At 38.2% G+C, this 12,352-nt stretch overlaps 1 pseudogene; it reads right to left on the reverse strand.

The window, feature by feature from the left end:
- Positions 1-9,189: 9,189 nt before the first annotated feature.
- LOC150068982 (centrosomal protein of 57 kDa pseudogene) lies at positions 9,190-10,600 on the reverse strand (annotated as a pseudogene).
- Between the last annotated feature and the right edge of the window lie 1,752 nt (positions 10,601-12,352).

The following is a 12,352-nucleotide window of genomic DNA, read 5'->3' on the forward strand; positions in this document are numbered from 1 at the left end:
TCTTTTTATCAGGAAGATGTGTAATGTGCTATTATCTCATGTATTCAAAATGTTTGTAAGTGTCATTGTTAATCAAGAATAAGAGTAGCATCAACTACTTGTATAAAGCCAGAATTAAACAGCTTCACTACCATTGTTTATTATATTAAATTTTGGTTTCATTATTTTTATTTTTTATTTCATTATTTAGTATTTTGTTTTGATTTCATTATTTTTATTTTTATCTATAATATGATTTCAAGAGGTCCTTTAAAGTTTATTTTTCTCATTGTATAAAAAAGTGAGAACTGTGGTTATTTATGAGTAGTATACACAGGGTAGATTGTTAATTTAAGGCTTACTGAAGTAATTTTGCTTAATAAATTATAGTCTTTTGTTATTGTATTTTATTGTTAGAGTAATATACAGAGGGGTTCCAGTTGCATTCATCAGGTAATGGATGCATTACTTCTTGAACACTGATATCCTTCTCGTGTTTTTGTCCCCCTTTCCCTTACCCCATCCTCTAGTCTTTTAAAGACAGACTCTAGTACAAGTTCCAAAAAGTCAAGTGACCTTTCAGATAACCACTTTGAAATTTATGCTTGCCTCATCCCTGTCTTCATTAAGTATTTGATCAGTCCTTGAACAAACTAAAAAAGGCAGAGCTCTACTCCTTATATGTTACGTAACTTGGAGAAACCTCAGGGCCTTAATCCAGTGACTGGCAGTCTGATGTAATTCTCAATATCTCTGTCTCTGTCTGTCTCTCTCTGTGTTTTTTTTTCTCTCTCCCATTTATATTGCCTTAATTATGTTAGAATTGGTTCTTTCACTTCTTTCAGTTCTTTTAGAACTGAAGTTATTTATGGTGAGACTGAGCATTTCCGTTGTCATCAGTGTCAGTTATCTTCTCCATCAAGTAGTGATTATAGCTGTCATATCCTGAGTAAACAAGTAAACAAGCAATGGTTTCGAATGTGCTCAGGTTTGAGGTTTTTTTTTTTTTTTTGGTCATAGGGCTTGAACTTTGAGTCTGAATGTTGTCCCTGCACTCTTCAGCTCAAGACTATTGCCCTACCCCTTGAACCACAGCGCCACTTCCAGTTTTCTAATGGTTAAAAAAATTGGACAAGAGTCTCATGGACTTTAATGCCCGGGCTGGCTTTGAACTGCGATCCTCAAATCTCAGCCTCCTGCGTAGCTAGGATTACAGGCGTGAGCCACCACATCAGGCTTAAACTAGAGTCTTACTCTTGCTTTTTTTTTAATAAGAATTTTTTTCAACAACATTGAAAGCATGATTTTCTTTTCCTTCGGGGAAAGTGGGGAACTAAAATTAGAGACAGTTTATCTGTCTCCTTAGTGTTTCGAACTCCCTAATTGATCTCACTGATACCATCTCTACAGAAATCTCAACCCAAGTAATTCTACTACACCTCAATGCTAAGCACATTAGCCTTCTCAAAAAAAACCCCAAAAAACCTCCTTTGTAGTTCTCCACGTCTTCACAACATGTCTAAAAAGCGCTCGTGAACTGCCCTCCACCTCTCCTCAGCTTCCAATTCCACTCTCATGCGGAAAATTCCAGCCCAGCTAACACATTTTCCTTTTCCTTAACTTCCTTCTCACTTCAAACACCTGTCTCTCTGCTTGGTACTCTTCCTGTATATTCTCTGCTAATGTCAATGTTCTCTGACTTAAATATGATCCGTACCCATTATATTTTCACTATCATGACATCTAAGCCATTTTACTTTTGCTCACTAGCACTAGGTGTAGACATGCATTCATTCATTCATTCCTTCATTCATATCATTGAGCACCTGATGTGTGATAGGTTCTCGAGTCCTTCCTTCCTTTCTTCCTTCCTTCCTTCCTTCCCTCCTTCCTTCCTTCCTGTCATGGAGCACCTGATATGTGGTAGGTTCTCTAAAGTCAGTGATGCAGCTGTGCAGCTGTGCACAAACCAGATTGAGATCTGCTTGTCTAATCCAGTAAGACTTTTATCCAGAATAGGAGCCACGGGAGGAGACTAGACCGCATTGACCCCATATCCCTGACCTGTACTCCATCTTATGTCCAGAGTTGCAGCTGCTGCCAGTGCATCTCAAAGGCGCTGTCCTCAGCAGTGTCCATGGTGACTGTCCTCTGACAGCCCTAACAGATGCCAAAAGAAATCTTGCCAACAACCCTCTTTGTTTTCAATATTGCTCCACTAAAATAATGCCATTTTTCATTATTTGTTCTTTTTTTGCACTTTCTTCATATTCTTTACAATGAGCCTGAATTACTTTTAAAATTAAAAGTATCCAGGCATTCGTGGCTCATACCTGTAACCCTAGCTACTCAGGAGGCTGACAGCTGAGGATCACAGTTTGAAGGCAGCCTGGTTGGGGAAAGTCCATAAGACTCACCGCCAGTTAACCAGTAGAAAACCAGAAGTGATGTCGTGGCTCGAAGTGTAGAGCTGTAGCCTTGAGCAAAAGAGCTCAGCAACAGTTCCAGGCATTGGATACAAGCCTCGAGACTGTTTTTATGTTTTGTTGCCAGTCCTGGGGCTTGAACTCAGAGCCTAGGAACTGTCGTTGGGCTTTCTCAAGGCTAGAGCTCTGCCAATTAAGTCACAGGCCACTTTCAGCTTTTTCTGATTATGTGATACTAAGGAATCGAACCCAGGGTTTCTTGCATGCTTGCCAGGCACTCTACCACTAGGCCATGCTCCTGGCTCCAAAAAGTATTTTTTAACAATAGTAATAAACAAAACAAAAATTATCCTTGGAAGTAGTAAAGTGTAGTGAAAACAGCAAATAAAAAACATGCATGGGAGTTTGGCCTAGTGGTACAGTGCTTGCTTAGCATGCACAAAGATCTGGGTTCAATTCCTCCATACCATATACATGGAAAAAAGCTGAAAGTGGTGCTGTGGCTCAGGTGGTAGAGCGCTAACCTTGAGGAAAGCCCAAGGACAATGCTCAGGCCCTGATTTTAAGCTCCAGGACTGGCAAAAAGAAAACCAGACATTGTTTATTAAACATGACATTTGAAATAATGATGTAAAATCAATGTTAATAAAATCTTTCAAAAAACAGACCAAAAGCATGCATGCTGTGTAACTACTATATAGAAAACTTTACAGAGGAAAAGATCCAAGAGAGTTTATGTCTGTCATGATTCTGTATGCCATCAGACTGCAGCTTGACTTTTCCACACTGCTAGACATAGAAAGCAACCGTGCCCTGGGCTGAAGCACGTGGCTAGTAGTTAAGGTTTTAAGAAATACTACAGAGAGGTGGCTAGCTTTTATTCTGTGAACTTTTTTATTCTGTGAACTGTAGCTTTTATTCTAGCTCTCCACACATAATATGTGGATACATTTCCTCACCACACTTGTTATCATCTGTCAATCTATCTCTCAGCCCCTCTTAAGCTATGTTTCCAGGAGCAAAGCAGAAAGCATTGATTGGCTTTTGCCCTGAAGGAAGTAATGGCCGCTTCTGACACTCATGAATCAGTATTCTGTCTGTCTGTAGCATTATTGATATATGTCCAACATAAAACTATATTTCAATACAGTGAAGTCAGTTTATTCCAAAGCGGATGGTATCTGCCTATGTGTGCCTAAATAGCTGAAGTAGTTATACGAACACCTGTTCTACGATGATCATCCTGTATACTACTCCTTCCTCTTGGAATCTGTTTCATACCCATAGTCTACCTCAGATTAAGAATCTTAAGCTATTTTTTTTCCTCCCCACACTGGGCGTGGATTTATTCTTCTCTTCCTATTCTCCTGTTTTATTCCGAAGTCTTTTGCATATGAGTTTCTTAAGTTTTCCATGCAGGATTTCTGAAGAAACAAGCGAGTTATTCTTTCCTTTCTTGTTGTCTGCTTTTCATTCAGGTTCATTGCAGAATGGATAGTAATGATGAGAGGGAGAGAGACAGACATTAACCAACAGTTTTCTTTTATGAACAAGAAAATTGGCCGTTTTCCTATTAGCATACGAGGAACCTAAGAAGGTCCCTTGTTGTCAAGGCAACAGCTATTCCTTGGGTAGCCGCAATAGAAAAGCCAGAGCAATCTTTATAGGATCAAGTTTTTTTTATCATCAAATCATAAAGGAACCTTGAGCGTCTACCTAGTCTATTCTCCTGTCTTTAGCTAAAATCCACTAAAATAATTTGAAACCAAAAAGAAAAAAAAGTACTATTTTAAATACTTGCAGCTTTATTTCTTGGTAATCATCTGTAGTGTTTTACAAGGCACATTGCAAATACATTTTTCAGTTATTCCAGCTTAAATCTTCCCTGTTTCACCTCGATATTCATTTCATACTGTTGCATTTCAGTGGAAATAAATAATTCGACACTTTCCTCTTTAGCAGTCTTGCCTTTCCTTTAAAAAATAAAATTTTCCCTCTTAAAAATTTTAATGAGTAATGTCAGATAGTTTGTGTCTTTCAGCCATTGGTATAAGTGATCTCCTCATGAGTTCCATATTCTAGGAGATCATCTCTTATTAGGAAACTGAGTTCTTCATGTGATATAGAAGGTGCCCCAAATGACAGGACAGCACCCACTTTCTAATCTGTCCACTCAAGTGTCCTAATTAATTTTCATTTACTGGCTTAAAGGCATTGTCAGAGTCTTGTGGCTTTTTGTTTGCTACCACAGAATAATTAATAGCATTTTGTAATTGATGCTTGCAAAACTGCTTTTTCTCTTTAAGTAAACAGCCACATTAATTTTTGTTGTATTGATTCTTTGTGAAAGATGTAGTTTTTTTGCCATGCCACACTTATAATGACAAATTTAATGAACATATATTTCATTCCATTGTCTATGTCACTGCTTTACATATGCTAGACACTGAGCACAACTAAGGCATGCTGGATAGTTGTTCTGGAGTTATTACCCATGTGGGTTGATCAGGCACAACAATATTGACAAACAATACAAATAAAAGAGTACCTGATGGAATTTAGCAGATGTATTCTTTTAAGGACTCTGATACATATTACAAATCTACCTTTCAGAAACTCAACCCATGTACATGTCTTCTGGCTACTTGTAAGTGATATGTCTATTTTCCTGATCTAAGGTCTAGTGATTAAAAGTCTAGGAGATGAGATCATTCTACCATCCAAACCCTGCTCCCCACTCTGGTGGGAGCTGGTGGTTCATGCCTGTAATCCTAGCTACTCAGGAAGCTAAGATGTGAGGATCAAGGTTCAAAGCCAGCCTGGGCACAAAAGTCCATGAGACTCCTATTTCCAATTAACCACCAGAAAACCAGAAGTGGCACTGTGACTCAAGTGATAGAGTTCTAGCCTTGAGCTGAAGAGCTCAAGGACAGCACCCAGGACCAGAGTTTAAGCCCCACAACTGACAAAAAAAATGAAGTAAACAAAAATATTGACAACCTAGAACCAAATATTTCTCCTTTTTTGTTAACTGATTTCTTATGGCATATTGACCTGACCCCTAGTGCTTCGGTGGTAGACATAGTACTTTCTGATCCTTTTGTTTTCTTTCATTTTGTTGTTGTTTCTCAACAACCTCATGGGGTAGATACTTAGTCACCTCCTTGTTAGCACACACACATACACACACACACACACACACACACAAGTTTAGTTAAATAATCTTTCCTTGTGTATTGCATATTTGTTCAATTGTTCATTTGAAATAGGAACGGGAAGGGGGAAAAACAAGATGATTGGGAGAGGTGGGAGGAGGGAAAGAGGAACAAAAGCATGAGAAGGGGTATTAATGTTCAAGAAGTAATACACCTACTATCTGATGAATATAACTGTAACCCCTCCATACATTACCCTGACAATAAAATTTTTTAAATTTTAAAAATTAAAAAAACCTTCCCAAGAAATTATAACTACTGAGTGAGAAACAGGTTTGGATGGTAGAATGATCTAATCTCCTATACTCTTGGTCACTAAGCCCTCCATCAGGAAAATGGACACATCACTTATACGTAGCCAGAAGACATGTACATGGGTTAAATTTCTGAAAGGTAGACTTGTAATATGTATCAGAGGCCTTAAAAGGCTGCATCTGCTTCATTTCATCAGTTACTCTTCTATTTGTAAACATCACTACTGCTCTAAGTGTTTTGCCAATTACTTTGGGAACAAAGGCAAGAAATTTTATGTCGGAATTATGAGGTAGGTACTAACCTCTTCATTGTGGAGAAAGGCAAAGTAAATCAATTAGCTTTCTGAATCCCTCCCCCAGTCACAGCTTAGTAGGTGTGAAGCCAGCTTGTGGCTGCAGAATCCAAGTCCTTTGTTACATACTTCAGAGTGCTTCATTCTGGGAACTGATCCTTGACAAATAATTGTAGATCTGTAGAAGAATGTTCATTATAGCTCTGCTTATGTAGTCAAAATGTGAAAAAAATGTCCAGTAGTATGTGTTTATGGAAAATCCATGAACACTTTCTTATAAAAGAAGTATGGTGTCATTTATATTATTGATAGTATACAGAATTATTGAAGTTAATAGTAAATCTTATGACATACCTTAATTTTTTTGCCAGTCCTGGGGCTTGAACTCAGAACCTGGGCACTGTCCTTGAACTTTCTCAAGGTTAGCCTTCTACCACTTGAGCCACAGTGCCACTTCTGGTTTTTTCTGTGTATGTGGTACTGAGGAATTGAACCCAGGGCTTCATGCATGCTAGGAAAGCACTCTACTACAAGCCCATGCTCCCAGCCTGTACCTTAATTTTTATTCCCAAAAGTAGACCTCTGTGGATGGACATAAAAATGCAGTAGAAAAATACAAAAGCAAGAAATAAACCCTGGTCTCTGGATGACTAGATGATGATGATTTTTTTTCTTAAATATGCTTGTTTTATGTTTAAAATAATGAGAGTATATTGCTAAATAACAATTCAATTCAAAAGCAATGTAAAGCAGATGTTAGTGGCTCACATCTCTGATGTTAGCTCCTCAGGATTGGAAGTTGGTAGGTTTGAGGCCTACCTGAGCAAAAGCTCCTGAGACTCTATTTCAGCCAATAGCTGTGTGCAGCAACTCATGCCTGTTATCTTTGATATAGCAGGGAAGAAAGTAGGAGGCTCATAGTGCAAGCTACTTTGGGCAAAAGTGAAATCCTTAAGCTTTTAAAAATTTTTATTTTATTTAATTGTAAAGATGATATTCAGGCTTTACAGTGACATACATTTCTCTCTTTTTTGCTTTCTATTTATATTTTTCATATATTTTATTGTAATTAATAGAAAGGTTACATTATATTCAACATTGATACCCTTTCTCATGTTTTGGTCCCCATTTCCCTCTCCCCACTACCATCCCTCATCTTGTTTTCCCCTCTTCCTTATCCTATTTCAAATAACCAAATAAATATGTATACAATATATCAGATAACAAGGTAAAATATTGTAACAATATGAGATAACCAAGAGATAGCAAAAGAGATGAGAGATAACATAGTACATTAAGGACAATAATCACTAATTGTATGGCTTTTGTTTCTATATCCTGGATGTCCTTTCATTTAGCGACAGTGACATACATTTCTTTTAAACACTGTTACCCTCTAATTTTATTTGTTTCATTGTGTGGGGAGGGGCAGTATAAAAAGTAAGTCCCTATCTCAAAAATAACCAGAACCAAATTAAGTGCAAAGTCCTGAGTTTGAACCCTAGTATCATTTTTTAAGTAGATAACAGAAGTTTAATGATTAAAATGGTGATTGAGACATAAGAAATATTTACCATGTCACCAGAGTAGTTTCTCACCTTCACTGGGTCTCACTTGTCAATGCAGTAGTGTTGCAAACCTGCTCATCAGAAAACTGCACACACAAGCAAAAGTTTACATACAGTTTCAGGAGATTCACAAATATCTCAAAATCTAAGAATGCTAAATTAGTAATTCTTAACTAGGGAAGCATTAATTCAACTTGAATGACTAATTCAAGAGTTTTGACAAACCTACTGTCTGTCTAGTATCTGAAACAATTCATATTGGCTGCCTTTGTATAATCTTCATCCTCTGTGTCGTTAGTTCCAGGAAAGGGAATCATTAAAGCTGTTCCTTTAGTAAGTAAACCCACTCAGTCTCTACACACCACCTGGCAGTTTAAGCTTTTTCAGCTTAGCTTCTATGTAATAAGAATAAGAATTCACATTATATACTGGATACCATAGCTCAGGCTTATCAAGATACTAAATATCCTAACTTAGAATAACATTCTTGAGAAATTACAACAAAGCCTTTGTTAAATAGGCTGTTAAGGAAAGTTTCAGTATTTCCTTTCTTTAAAAAAAAAGCTGCTTTATTGCCATCCATAGTAAATTTGTAAGAAGCTAACATATCTTGATCTATTCAAAGGTATAATTTATATTAACACAACTGACAAATGTGTGTGTAGAGTTTATGGTGCATACCAAAAATTCAAGGGGTTCACTAATAATAAAAACCACAATGCCTCAAATAGCATCATTACAAATAGGTATCTAAAAACTGCAAATGCTGAAGTTGTACATCTTCCCTCATTCTATTTCAAAATCTCATTAACTTGTCTTTACCAAAAAAATGATTCTGTACTTTTTATAGGCAGTGACTTAAAATGATCAGGGCTTTAAAAATATAATGGATTAAAAAGCAATACAAATGTATTTAATACTGATTAATGTATTAATAATGATTAATGTCTGAGCTATCAAAAAAGTAAAACAAAACATCTTAAATATATAAATATTAAAATATAAAAATCCTCCAGTCAGGTAGTATGGGAAGTGGGTACTTCATGCCAGGGAAAGATTCAAAAATGAGACTTTTCAAGGAAACACTGCCTATAGATCAGCCTCATATTTTCAAATTTTAAACATAATTTACCTGTACAAAAAGCTAGTTTTAAAAAACCACACCCAAAGTAAAAAACTGGTCATTTGTTTAGAAAGTGCAAAATATCAGTACAGCAAATTCATCTCAAAGAAACAGTGGCTTTCCTAGCTTCAAAAGTCCTTTGATTTTCCTTTAAATGGTCTAACATTTAGTTATGCTGAGTAACACAAGAAGCTTACGTATGAAGCTTGGGCCCCTTTGATACCTGATTTTCATCCCAAATCAGCCAGGTGTGAACCTTGGAAAGTAAACTTTCAACATCTGATTGATGAAGTACACATTATCTGAAGAAAATTTATGACCTAGTACATCATTAATCCCAACACAAATGACTGCTTTGTAATAAATTCAGTATGGTTTGCATGTCCTTCAGTAACTGCAGATTTTTCCTGCTTTTTTTCCAGGTCTCTGGCAAAATCCCTTCCTTGTGGTCCCTGTGATTCCAGGGGAATGGTTACTGCTATTTCCTTCTTCTTCAACAGTCTTTTTGTTAGCTTTGGATTCTTTCTTCTACCTATTAGTCTTCTGTTTCTTCAGCTTGGTATTTTCGAACTTTAGTTATCTGACTAGCTTTTGCCTCCATCTTCCCCAAGGGAGAGCCTCCAGTTCACACTCTAAGTTCCACCATTGGTGGCTCCTGGATGAGTTTTGCAAGCTGCTGGTGATCAAAGCTCATTTACCCAAATTCATCCTGCAATGTTGCTGGTGGAGGGCAGCGCCCCCAACTTGTTATTCTTAACAACTCCTCAAAGACACTTGCTTTGCCAAAGGAACCCTGTTGGCTACCCCATCATTGCACAGCTCTTTAGTGTGCTGCTTCATCAGATGCAAGACGTACTGAATGTTGTCTACCACAGCTTCGCTAGGACTAGTGGACTTTCCTGCAACGAATGGCATATCACCCAAGCACAATCTATAATGTGGTTGTGTACCAGAATAGTTCCTAGGACCTTTCATATCTGCTGGCTTTGCCTTTTTAAAAAATGTTTTTCTTGTACTGGGAACACATGCAGATGAAGATACCTTATCTTCAAAGATCAGTCTACTTGTTTCTAGACCAGTCTGCAACTCAGCTGCCTTTGCTTGCATGTGTTTTCCTTCCTCCTCTTGTTCATGGAGTTTTGCTTCCAACTCTTGCATTTATTTTCTCAGCAAGGGCCTGCATGTGGTAAGTTTGTTACGCTCCTGTTCCAGAAGATCCAGCTTTTCAAGTTGACTCAGAACATGTGTTTGATCACGCTGCCTCTCTCTTTCCAGGGACACCTGCTTCTCAAAGACACATGTCCTCTCCATTTCTGCATGCTTAATCATATTCCGCATGTACTCCAATTGTTTCTCTAAAGGATTGCATTTATTTTCTGCAGCTAACAACTGGGATGCCAGCTCTTGATTGTGCTTTGTGAATCCTCCCTTTCTTGTATCTTTTCATCCAGTACTTTCTTATATTCGATTGTTTCTCTAGACAAAGTTTTCACACTTTCTTCTGCCTGAATCCTTTCAAGCTCTAAGCGTGGAATCTTATCTTGAAGATTCTTCAACGCAGAAAATATGGCCCTGGTGTTGCTCTCTGGGTAGGCAAGCGTGGGCTTATGTGGAGAGAGTCTCAGATCACCATGAAGGAAAGGCTTCTCGGGTGGGTATAACACATCTGGAGATGAAGATGGCTGAGCTATGATGTTCAAGAACCGAGCATCCGAAGCCGCGGAGACCGACGCCGTCGCCATCTTCCTGCCTATCCCTCACCAGCCTCTGCAGCTCCAGGGCGGTCTCCCAGGTTTGAGAGCTGCCCGCCAGGGGCGACCTAAGCAGACGCCAGGTGGAGGGGGCAGCCTGCTGGAGAGAGGTCCAGAGGGGTCCGGAGCCCCCACCTCACACCCCGCAAGAATGACCTAGCCCAGTGCCCATAGTATCATTTTTTAAGCAATGTAAAGAGGTTATAATTGAGTGTATCTGGAGTCCTTTTCCCCTTGTTACCTTGAATAAGAACAACTATGCTTGGAGCACATGTTTGTTAAAACTAATCATCCTGGACTATCCTCTATTGATTGATGCCAGGCAATCAAGTAAAGAAGATTGCTTCATTTGATGTGATTTTAAGAAGTAACAAACAGGAATTTGAAGAACTTCTCCCTAGATCAATCAATAAGATGAAGTCACTTATGCTAGGCCTGTTGGCTCACACCTATAATCCTAGCTGCTCAGGAGCCCAAGGCCTGAAGACCATGGTTTAAAGCCAGGCTAGGCAGGATGGTCCATAAGACTCTTATCCCCAATTATCCCTCCAAAATGGAGTTGTGACTCAAGTGGTAGAGCACTATCCTTGAGCAAAAAAAAAGCTCAGAAACAGTGCCCAGGCCTGGAGTTCAAGCCCCATGACTGACAAAAACAAATAAAAAGAGCCATTTAACTCCTCTTGACATAACCCTGGTTGTGCTGGAGATTTTAGCAATTCAACTTTAGCCTAACAGTTAAGTGCCTTGTTCATTCCCAAGTCTGCCACTCATTCACACTATAGAACCTTGACCTTCAGAACCAAGATTTTCCTCATTCAGTTCACAAGGATTTTGAAATAATTGAGGTACTGGATGTAGAGTTCTACTTACTTGGGTGTTGTGTACTTAGTACTCGATAAATGGCAGCTACTTTTATTATTGTTTATTATTCTCCAGTGGTCTTTTGTTTTTTTCTTTTCTTTTTTTTTCCTTTTGTACTTGAACTAAGGCCCTGGGTGCTATTCCTTAGCTTTGCCATGCAGGGATAGGGTTCTACCACTTAAGTTACAACTACACTTTCGGCTTTTGGGTGGTTAACCAGAGATGAGAATCTCTTGGACTTTCCAACTTAAGCTGGCTTTGAACTGCAAAATTTAGATCACCTCTTGAGTAGATCCTCTAGTCAGTATAAACCCGCTCATTATTGAATGCATATGCTCTAGTGAAAGTGACCAAGCTCTTACCTGAAGAATTTAATTTAGGGGAAGTATGAAAGTATGACATCATATAACAGCCATAATCAGGTGCTGTGGCTCATGCCTGTAATCCTGGCTTCTCAAGAGGCTAAGATCTGAGGATCATGGTTTTAAGCCAGTCTGGACAGAAAAGATCTTGAAACTCTAATTTACCTCGCAAAAGCTAGAAGTGGAGCTGTGGATCCAGTGGTAGAGTGCTAGCCTTGAGCAAAAATGTTCTTCAGGGTCTGCTCCCAGGCCCTAAATTCATGCCTGAGGAATGACATTTTTAAAAGGTATTATCTATAACAAGATCTGCTTAAATCCATTAGACTGCCTATAGTTAAAATTATTCTGGAGGTTTTATAAAGCAAGCTTTTTTATCATCAGTGTATTAAATAAATTATTTCTATAGAATTATTCAGATTTTAGAGTCAATTATTCAGAGTCAATATATACCAATTGTTTTACTGTGCCTTAGATACAGTATATGAGAACTGTACATAAATACAGTTCCTTAATTACCACG

The sequence above is a fragment of the Megascapheus bottae genome, chromosome 1, assembly GCF_031878675.1.
Source record: "Megascapheus bottae isolate mThoBot1 chromosome 1, mThoBot2.hap1, whole genome shotgun sequence".
Classification (NCBI taxonomy): Eukaryota; Metazoa; Chordata; class Mammalia; order Rodentia; family Geomyidae; genus Megascapheus; species Megascapheus bottae.